Raw genomic sequence first — 8,890 nt, forward strand, 5'->3', positions numbered from 1 at the left:
TTCACCAACCACTCACCCTTAGATGATTGGGGCTGTGACCTGTTTTTGGAACAGAACAATTAACAACTTCCACCTTCCATGTGGAATGATTGGAATGTCTCTTCTGGACGTGGCTGCTATTACAAGGCTTCCGATCAACTCCCCAGACTGTACTCCTGACATGCAATCAAAGCGTCAATATACTTGGTCATGACCAACCCTTACAGTGACTTCATTGCCTACAACATGGGTGCAGAAGGTACAAAAATCACTGTCTGTTGCTGAGAAGATGATGGAAAAGGCTTGCTATTGCTAAGCCTGTTTCTTCCACCATTATTAAAGCCTTGTTGATGCCTTTTTTGATCCTTCCATGAGAAATTTGGATGATTTCTCCATGAGGAATTATAGGTGTTTCTATAGAGTTCACCCATGTAATTTACCTCTACCATTGCAGGGTTCTCAGGATCATAAGCTTCTTCTTCAGAAGATACCTCTTTAGTACTGTTGGATGCATTTTGCCATCCATTCAGACTTTAAGAAATCATGTTGACTTGCTAAGTCAACATTTTGTTCTGAGCCAATATGGCATTCAGAGCATCAATTTCAAGAACTCCCTTCCTCAGAGGCGTCACACTACTCACAGAATTCCTCTCAGAAGTGTACATGAATTGGTTATTTGCAACTATGTCAATGAGTTCTTGAGCTTCTGCAGGCATTTTCTTTAGGTGAATGGATCCACTTGCAGAATGGTCCAGTGACATCTTAGGGAACTCAAATAGACCATAATAGAATATATCCAAAATGGTCCACTCTGAAAGCATGTCAGAAGGACACCTTTTAGTCATCTGTTTGTATCTTTCCCAAGCTTCATAGAGGGATTCACCATCTTTTTGTTTGAAGGTCTAAACATCCACTCTAAGCTTGCTCATCTTTTGAGGAGGAAAGAACTTAGCCAAGAAGGTCGTGACCAGCTTATCCCAAGAGTCCAGGCTATCTTTAGGTTGAGAGTCCAACCATGTTCTAGCCCTGTCTCTTACAGCAAAAGGGAAAAGCATGAGCCTGTAGACTTCAGGATCTACTCCATTAGTCTTAACAGTCTCACAGATCTGCAAGAACTCAGTTAAAAACTGATAGGGATCTTCTGATGGAAGTCCATAAAACTTGCAGTTCTGTTGCATTAGAGCAACTAGTTGAGGTTTCAGCTTAAAATTGTTTGCTCCAATGGCAGAGATTGAGATGCTTCTTCCATCAAACTTGGAAGTAGGTGTAGTATAATCACCAAGCATCCTCCTTGCATTATTATTTTCGGCTGCCATCTCCTCTTCCTTTTCGAAAATTTTTGTAAGGTTATCTCTGGATTGTTGTAATTTAGCTTCTCTTAGTTTCCTCTTCAGAGTCCTTTCAGGTTCAGGATCTGCTTCAACAAGAATATTCTTGTCCTTGCTCCTGCTCATATGAAAAAGAAGGAAACAGAAAATAATAATAATAGGGATCCTCTTTACCACATTAGAGAGATTCTTTTATGTTAGTAGAAGAAGAAAAGAATAGAAGAGGGAAAAAGTAAGAATCCAAACAAAAGAGGGAAGAGTGAGTTCGAATTCTTGAGATGAAGAGAAGTGTTAGTAAATGAATGAATAAATAGAAGAAGATGAGAGAGGGAGAAATTCAAAAATTGTTTTTGAAAAATAGTTAGTGATTTTCGAAAATTGAGAGAAGAAATAAAATTAAAATTAAAATTTGAAATAATTAGTTAATTAAAAGAATTTTGAAAAAGAGGGAGGAAATTTTCAAAAATTAGAGAGATAAAATTAGTTAGGTGGTTTTGAAAAAGATAAGAAACAAACAAAAAGTCAATTAGTTAGTTGAAAAAGATTTGAAAATCAATTTTGAAAAGATAAGAAGTTAGAAAAGATATTTTGAAATCAAAATTTTGAAAAAGATATGATTTGAAAAAGATATTTTGAAAAAGATTTGATTTTTTTTTAAATTAAAATTTGATTACTTGACTAACAAGAAACTAAAAGATATGATTTTAGAATTCAAAGATTGAACCTTTCTTAACAAGAAAGTAACAAACTTCAAATTTTTGAATCAATCACATTAATTGTTAGTAAAGTTTTCAAAATTTTGAAATAAATATAAGAAAAAGATTTTGAAAATAAATTTAAAAAATTTTTGAAAATAATAAAAAATGAAAAAAATTTAATTTTTGAAAAAGATTTTGAAAAGATAAGATTTTTAAAATTGAAAATTTGACTTGACTTATAAGAAATAGCTAAGTTTTAAAATTTTTGACTAAGTCAACTCAAATTTTCGAAATTTATGAGCAAAATAAGGAAAAGATATTTTTTATTTTTGAATTTTTAATGATGAGAGAGAAAAACACAAAAATGACTCACAACATGAAAATTATGAATCAAGACACATGATGCATGCAAGAACACTATGAATGTCAAGATGAACACCAAGAACACTTTAAAGATCAAAATGAACATCAAGACTTATTTTTGAAAAATTTTCAGGAAAAGAAAAACATGCAAGACACCAAACTTAGTAATCTTTAATGCTTAGACACTATGAATGCAAAAATGCATATGAAAAACAACAAAAGATACAAAACAAGAAAACATAAAGATCAAACAAGAGGACTTATCAAGAACAACTTGAAGATCATGAAGAACACCATGCATGAAATTTTTGAAAAATGCATAAATTTTTTTAAAAAAAGGCATGCAATTGATACCAAATTTAAAAATTGACACTAGACTTAAACAAGAGACACAAAAATATTTTTTATTTTTATGGTTTTATTATTTTTTTGGATTTTTTGAAAAATAATTTTTAGAAAAACGAAAAAGAGAAAAAAATTTTGAAAGATTTTTGAAAACTTTTTGAAAAGAAAATTACCTAATCTGAGCAATAAGATGAACTATCAGTTGTCCAAACTCAAACAATCCCCAGCAATGGCGCTAAAAACTTGGTGCAGGAAATTGTGATCATCAACAATGGGGCCAAAATTTTGGTAGCGCTCTCAAACGTGAATCACACTTTGTCACAACTCCGCACAACTAACCAGCAAGTGCACTGGGTCATCCAATTAATACCTTACGTGAGTAAGGGTCGATCCCACGGAGATTGTTGGTATGAAGCAAGCTATGGTCATCTTGTAAATCCCAGTCAGGCGGATTTAACTAATTTAAGAGATTATTGGTTTAAATATGATTAATAAAATAAATAATAAATAAAGCATAAAATAAGATAGAGATACTTATGTAAATCATTGGTAGAAATTTCAGATAAGTGTATGGAGATGCTGTGTTCCTTCTGAATCTCTGCTTTCCTGCTGCTTTCATCCAATCCTTCTTACTCCTTTCCATGGCAAGCTGTATGTAGGGCATCACCATTGTCAATGGCTACATCCCATTCTCTCAGTGAAAATGGTCCAAATACTCTGTCACAGCACGGCTAATCATCTGTCGGTTCTCGATCATGTTGGAATAGAATCCATTGATTCTTTTGCGTCTGTCACCACGCCCAACAATCACGAGTTTGAAGCTTGTCACAGTCATTCAATTCCTGAATCCTACTCGGAATACCACAGACAAGGTTTAGACTTTTCAGATTCTCAAGAATGGCCGCCAATAATTCTAGCTTATACCACGAATATTCTGGTTAAGGAATCCAAGAGATATTCGCTCGTTCTAAGGTAGAATGGAAGTAGTTGTCAGGCACGCGTTCATAGGTGAGAATGATGATGAGTGTCACGGATCATCACATTCATCATGTTGAATTGCAACAAATATCTTAGAATAAGAATAAGCTGAATTGAATAAAAGATAGTACTAATTGCATTAAAACTCAAGGTACAGCAGAGCTCCACATCCTTAATCTATGGTATGTAGAAACTCCACCGTTGAAAATACATAAGTGATAATGGTCCAGGCATGGCCGAATGGCCAGCCCCCCAAATGTGATATGAATTCGAAAATAGGAAAAAGGACCCTTAATACAATAGTAAAAAGTCCTATTTATACTAGACTAGCTACTAAGGTTTACAGAAATAAGTCTAAGTGCAGAAATCCACTTCTGGGGCCTACTTTGGTGTGTGCTTGGGCTAATCTTGAGCTTTACACGTGTAGAGGCATCTTCTGGAGTTAAACGCCAAGTTGTAACGTGTTTTTGGTATTTAACTCTGGTTTGTGACGTGTTTCTGGCATTTACTCCAGAATGCAGCATGGAACTGGCGTTGAACGCCACTTTGCGTCGTCTTGATTCAAATAAAGTATGGACTATTATATACTGTTGAAAAGCTCTAGATGTCTAATTTCCAAAGCCGTTGAGAGCGCGCCATTTGGAGTTCTATAGCTCTAGAAAATCCATTTCGAGTGCAGAGAGGTCAGAATCCAACAGCATCAGCAGTCCTTTTTCAGCCTGAATCAGATTTTTGCTCAGGTCCCTCAATTTCAGCCAGAAAATATCTGAAATTACAGAAAAACACACAAACTCATAGTAAAGTCCAGAAATATAAATTTTGCATAAAAACTAAAAAATGTCCCTAAAAGTAGCTAGATCCTACTAGAAACTACCTAAAAATAATGCCAAAAAGCGTATAAATTATCCGCTCATCACTCGACCACCACCATCCAAAAGTAGAAAAACTCCTACCAAAACTTCTCGAAAGGTAATTTCATAATTCCTCTCTTTAACTTAACAACACTATAAGTTATACACCTTTATCTAGATTTAATTTTAAATTTCTTATCAGTTAGTACTACTGACATCGAGTGAAAGCGCTGACAAAAGTGAGCCAATCAATAAAGATGCTATCACAATCTCTTCTTCGTCAGAAGAGGTAGCCGATTCTGATCCTGGTTCTCGGCTAGTATTAAGATCCAGGATTTCTCAGGTAATACCATTAGTTCTACATATATCATATTTTGATTAAAATAAATTTTCAATTTATAATTGTGTACCTTTTATATTAGCCTGTCAATGTTGCTCAATCAGCAACTTTTGGGATTCTCGACCCATCAATTCTACCACAACCACAAGGATAAGAACAATCTACATCACATGACTCCATTCAATTCACAAGACCCATTCAGACAATCCCAGCCGCTTTTCCACCTGTTTCTCACACAACACAAGTGATTGATTCAATAACAATCATTTGTAACACTCTCCAGAAGAAACCATCAGACTTGAAACAACTTCACCAAATGATCAAGCTGCTTTCACTGAAGAGAACCAAGCATCCCCAGATTTTGACTCTGCTTCTAAGGCTGCCGACACTACTAATTCAGATTCTTCTAGGTCCAAAGTATTAGAGATCCCTCCGGAGTTGCAACCTGATCCGTCACACCAAACTCCTCTAGGACCAAGACCAAGAACATCAAATGTTCCTACCACTCCAACCAGTACTACTTTGGAAGATCTAACTTCTGTTTTAAATAAAATCATCCAGGAAAATAAGGTACCAGAACCTGCACCAACAATTTCAAGACCTACTACATCAAGGCCTTTGATCGAATTAGATTCTACCACTCGGGAACAACTTCGATCACTCATCAAGCTCTTGGATCACCCACCTACCACCTGGGTTAATGATCCAATTCTAAACCAAATCTTGGCTGATATTTTGAAATTCTCTTTTGAACTCCCAACCAACACACCATATTTTACTTCGATTCAAGAATTCAAACCACTTCTCAATGAGAGTGTTGCGTCTCAGTTTCAACTTCAAGAAACTGAAAATGAAGAAGCCGTAGCCAAATCAAAAATAGATAATGTTCTTGCAACTGCTCAACCCATTCAAGCTTCTCGTGAAGAATTTGATATGAAAATCTCTCACGCTATCTCTGTACAAGCTTTCCATGATCAGGAAGAAGCAAGACTCGAAGCAGAATTGGCTCAAATTCAAGAACAACTTGCTACCATTTGCCAAAATCGAGCCATTATAGCCAAACCTCTTGCCGCAGCCCAACAAGAGCAGCATCTCCTTATCCAGAAACTTGTCTCACTCGATACCGAACAAGGAGAATATGAAAAACAACTTGAAAAAATCCAAGCTGACAAGCTCAAACAGATTGAAATGCTTACACTCCTGGAAAACAAGAGAACAAAGCTGCGCTCCGATTTGGCAAAACTATTGGCACCTTGAATCCCTTTTACTTCTAACTTTATTTTTAATTTTTCGTATATGTTAACTTTTTATACTTGCCAACAATAGAAAAGTTTCAAGTATTTTCCATTAATCGAGTTAATCACTTTTTCCGACTCGATATTTTTAATCTGATAGGCATTCCCGGAAAATGTACTTATCACTTGAAAGGGACCTTCCCAACTATGGGACCACTTACCCAAAAATCTCGATTTCTTTTCCATAGGAAAAACAACTTTCAAAACTAATTCACCTATCTTAAAAGATTTTTCTTTGATTTGACGATTATAACTTCAAGCAATACTTTCTTTTTGTCAAATTATATTTTTGAGTGCCAAAATTCGCTCTGAATCCAATTCATTCAACTCATCAAACATTGCATTCCAATAATCATCGACAGGAAAATCATTCTGTTTTGATACTCTTAAAGTATTTAAATTAATCTCTAATGGCAATACTGCATCATAGCCATATACTAATTTATAAGGTGAAGTCCCTATCGAACCTCTTGGTGAGTTTCGATAAGCCCATAATACTTGACTTAAAGTCTCATGCCATATTCGAGGCCTATTCCCGATATGTTTTTTAATCAAACCTATCAATATCTTATTCGCTGCTTCTACTTGCCCATTAGCTTGCGCATAATATGGAGTCGAAGTAACCATATTAATATTTTTCGAGGCCACAAAATTTTTAATTCGCTGGCCAGTAAACATAGTTCCTTGGTCAGTACTTAAAGTTTGAGGAATTCCAAATCGATGGATAATATTTTCCTCAATAAAGTCGATTATCTCATTTTGACTAACTTCTACTAATGGAATAGCCTCAACCCATTTTGTGAAATAATCAATAGCCACCAAAATAAACTTGTGTTATTTTGATGAAGGAGGATAAATCAACCCGATTAGATCCAAAGCCCAACCTCTAAATGGCCAAGGCTTTATTATCTAATGTAATTCGACTGCTGGAATTTGTTGTATCGACCCATGTTTCTGACATTCTTGACATGCATTTGCATAATCAATGCAATCTTTTATCATAGATGGCCAGTATACATGATTGCGATATAACACCCATCTCATCTTATTTCCTACCTAATGAGCACCACAAATTCCATTATGAACTTCACCCAAAGCAACATTCTGATCTTCTCGACTAAAACATCTCATCAAACTTCCATCAATCCCTTTTTTATATAATTCATCAGCCAATAAAACAAAATTCATTGCTCGTAGTTTTATTTTTCTATCAACTGTGGTATTGGGATCTTTCAAATACTGAGCAATAGTCTTTCTCCAATCAGAGTCTTTCCACTCATTCATACACAGCACTTCACTTTCATTTGCTGGCACTAAAATTTGATGAATACTAGATAACTTCTTAATAGTTTCTGGGCCAATTCGATGCCTCGAAGCAATTTGAGTCAACTCATTGGCAATTTCATTATGAATTCTAAGGATATGTACCAAAGATACCTTTCGAAAAGACGTTAACAACTCCTAAGAAGTTATTAAATATTTCTGTAATGTCTCATTATTACATTTAAACTCCTTTGACAGCTGCTTTAAAAACAATTGCGAATCTCCTAGAATTTAAACCTCTAAAGCTCCTTTGTCAATTAAAATTTTGAGACCTAAAATTAAAGCCTCATATTCAGTGACATTATTAGAGCAAGGATACTTCAATTCGAACAAAAATTCTGATGGAATACCTTCTGGTGAGATAATGAGGATTCCAACCCCTACACCATCTTTGTGCTTAGATCCATCGAAATACAATTTCCAATAGTTGACCTCTACATCAACTATATTTGCCCCCTGGTCATTCAGATCTTTCGAATTATCCACAAGAAAATCTACAATGACCTGTCCTTTAACAGCCTTTGCTGGGATATACTGCAAATCAAATTCCGTTAATGCCAACATCCATTTTCCCAAACGCTCCCTTAGCATAAAGAAACTAAGCCTATACTTAATGACATCGGTTTGTACTATCACCTTTACCGATTTAGCCACCATATAACATTTTAACTTCATACAAGCATGATATAATGACAAACATAATTTTTCGATCGGAGAATATCTCATCTTGATATCAGTTAAGACTCGACTAAGGTAGTAAACAGCCCTCTCATGTCTGTCTTCACCGTTCTGGGCCAACATACATCCTATAGTATCTTTAGATGCAGCAATGTACAACTTTAAAGGTTCAAATGGACGAACATTTGCCATAATTGGGGCTTTAGATAAATGTGTTTTAATTGAATCGAACGCTAACTGATGCTCTGTGGTCCATTCGAATTTTAAACCATTCTTTAATTTTATTAAAGGCGCAAACACCCTTGTTCGATCTGAAAGATTCGAAATGAACCTTCGAAGATAATTAATCTTTCACAAAAATGACTGTACTTCTTTTTTCGATTTGAGTGCAGACAAGGCTAATATTACATCCGCTTTATTTTTATTGATAGCAATCCCCTTTTTATGAACAACAAAACCCAAGAAGTTTCCAACCGATACTTCAAAAGCACATTTCAAAGGATTCATTTTTAATCCTTTCTTTTTCATAGTCAGAAATGCTTTTCTTAAGTGGTCTATATGTTGACTTACAGAAATCGATTTGACCATCAAGTCATTGGTATACACCCCAATAAATTTTCTAATAAACTCATGAAAAATGGCATTCATCACCCGTTGATAAGTTGCTCCAGCATTTTTCAAACCAAAAGGCATAACCACCCACTCATACGTA

General features: G+C 35.1%; 1 non-coding gene across 1 annotated transcript; it reads left to right on the plus strand.

The window, feature by feature from the left end:
- Nucleotides 1-794: 794 nt before the first annotated feature.
- On the plus strand, nucleotides 795-902 carry LOC112714023 (small nucleolar RNA R71). Its single transcript, XR_003158980.1, has one exon. It is a non-coding gene; the product is annotated as a small nucleolar RNA R71 (small nucleolar RNA).
- The last annotated feature ends 7,988 nt before the right edge of the window (nucleotides 903-8,890 follow it).

This window comes from Arachis hypogaea, chromosome 9 (assembly GCF_003086295.3).
Source record: "Arachis hypogaea cultivar Tifrunner chromosome 9, arahy.Tifrunner.gnm2.J5K5, whole genome shotgun sequence".
In the NCBI taxonomy this organism is placed as follows: domain Eukaryota; kingdom Viridiplantae; phylum Streptophyta; class Magnoliopsida; order Fabales; family Fabaceae; genus Arachis; species Arachis hypogaea.